Below are 2,808 nucleotides of genomic sequence, written 5' to 3' on the forward strand. Positions count from 1 at the left end.
GCAGTAGCCTGAATTAACAATATGTCTTGGAAGCAGCTGTGAAGGGGTGGTTAGACTGCCAGGATTTTCATTTTAGCCCTACCACTCTAGTCAAGTTGTAAGACTGAAACCTACTGGCACCTCACTTTCCTCACTTGCGACATGGGGCAATTTCAGCTGTTTGTATAACTATGAGGACTGAGTGGGATAGAACACTTACAGCATTGAAAACCAATGTGCAGTATATAGTAGGCATTAAATAAAATTAGCTAATACTGGAGAGATTTGGAGGGCTATTTGATTATAGCCTTTAAAAATATAAATTAATAAATTCTTTTTTCAATGTCACTTCACAGTACTGTAGCAGACATTAGGTTGTGAGAACATTCTCCAAATTAACACATTCATAAATCAGAAGAGTGTAGAAGAATCTATAACATTTACGTTGGTTCAAAGAGGGAAAAAGTCTTTTATCCTCTTCATACATAAGAAATGCTGTTTCAAATTAATGGCATATCTTCTTTGGCACTCAAAAGCACTGAACGAACGCTTATTAATTTCAAGAGATTTTTGAAAAATACTTGTCTCTAATGCTCAGACTTTTTCAGAAAAATCCTTAAATACAGAGGCATAGAATCTGATATTAAGAGGACATGAGTATCCAGATTTAGGCATGAATCTTGGAAAAGTTATTTAACTTCCCAGTGATTACTCACTTCTAAAAGGAGAATGATAATGCCTTCTCCCTCAAAGGGTAGAATTAAATGAGCTAATGTGTATCAGTGTACCTTCTGAACCATACATTCAAATAACTATACTTTTCTGTTTTATAAGCATTATTTCCTTTGAGGATATAAAATTGTTTAGCTGAACTGAAATATACTATTGAAAAACTTAACAAATGCTGCTGAAATTAATCAGCTATAAGCTAAACTGTACTCATTAAAATTGGAATTAAAGTTTTGAAATATGCATTTTGTGATATCGATAGTGATGGCACACTCCTGGTCTCATTAAAATTTGTCAGAGAGCAAACTGATTAACAAACATACTGCAATATCACCTTGCATTAGGTTCTTCATATGTAAAAATGTGTGATTTTTTGAGTTTATGTCATATTTAAACATCTGACTTTTTTTTCCCCAGATGACATCTAAAAGCTATAAATAAGTATACATGACTAAAGCACTGGTTAGCCAGAATAATTACTGGAGTGGAACAGTGGCATATTTTCTGTACACATTTCTCTTTAATAGTATCTATTTTTGTAGCTTAGCCATTTCCAGTATAGGTGTTCTCTTCCTGCTCTATCAAGGGCATTGCTTTTAGAGAATTACTTGATTTTAATTGATCTATTTCGCAGTACTCACAAATAGATAAATTGTGTTATAATGTTCAGCAAATTTTCTTTTTTTTTTTTTGAGACGGAGTCTCGCTCTGTGCCCAGGCTGGAGTGCAGTGGCGCGATCTGAGCTTCACTGCAAGCCCCGCCTCCCAGGTTCACGCCATTCTCCCGCCTCATCCTCAGGAGTAGCTGGGACTACAGGTGCCCACCACCACGCCCGGCTAATTTTTTGCATTTTTACTAGAGACGGGGTTTCACCGTGTTAGCCAGGATGGTCTCGATCTCCTGACATCGGGATCTGCCCGCCTCGGCTTCCCAAGGTGTTGGGATTACAGGCCTGAGCCACAGCGCCCGGCCGCAAATTTTCTTTTTTCTTTTTTTTGAGACGGAGTCTCACTCTGTCACCCAGGCTGGAGTGCAGTACTGCGATCTCAGCTCACGGCAACCTCCGCCTCCCGGGTTCAAGCGATTCACCTGCCTCAGCCTCCCAAGTAGCTGGGATTATAGGCGAGCACCACGTTGTCTGGCTAATCTTTGTATTTTTAGTGGAGAGGGTGTTTCACCATGTTGGCCAGTCTGGTCTTGAACTCCTGACCTTAGGTGATCCGCCCACCTAGGCCTCCCAAAGTGCTGGGGTTACAGGCATGTGCCACCGAACCCAGCCCAAATTTTCTATTTTTACGGTACAGTAAACACTAAACATATCAAAATATATAAGGTTGGTTTGTAATGTTGCAACTGGATTTAAGTGAGCAGGGCAATAAAGGCTAATCTTTGAGTCAGCAGAAAAGTAATTCAGAGGCTGGGCGCGGTGGCTCATGCCTGTAATCCCAGGACTTTGGGAAGCTGAGGTGCATGGATCACCTGAGGTCAGGAGTTCGAGACCAGTCTGGCCAACATGGTAAAACCCTGTCTCTACTAAAAATACAAAAATTAGCTGGGAGTGGTGGCACATGCCTGTAATCCCAGCTACTCGAGAGGCTGAGGCAGGGGAATCGCTTGAACCCGGGAGGCAGAGGTTGCAGTGAGTTCAGATTGTGTCATTGTACTACAGCCTGGGCGACAGAGACTGTCTCAAAAAACAACAAAAAAAGTAATTCAGACGTATTGCCTCAGAATGAAAACAGCTAAAATTCGGCCTTTCAAAAGGCAAAGGAGGCCGGGCGCGGTGTCTCAAGCCTGTAATCCCAGCACTTTGGGAGGCCGAGACAGGCGGATCACGAGGTCAGGAGATCCAGACCATCCTGGCTAACATGGTGAAACCCCGTCTCTACTGAAAAAAAAAAAAAAAAAAAATACACAAAACTAGCCGGGCGAGGTGGTGGGTGCCTGTAGTCCCAGCTACCCGGAAGGCTGAGGCAGGAAAATGGCATAAACCCGGGAGGCGGAGCTTGCAGTGAGCTGAGATCCGGCCACTGCACTCCAGCCTGGGCGACAGAGCCAGACTCCCTCTCAAAAAAAAAAAAAAAAAAAAAAAAAAAAAA

This window comes from Piliocolobus tephrosceles, chromosome X, assembly GCF_002776525.5.
Source record: "Piliocolobus tephrosceles isolate RC106 chromosome X, ASM277652v3, whole genome shotgun sequence".
NCBI classification, from domain to species: domain Eukaryota; kingdom Metazoa; phylum Chordata; class Mammalia; order Primates; family Cercopithecidae; genus Piliocolobus; species Piliocolobus tephrosceles.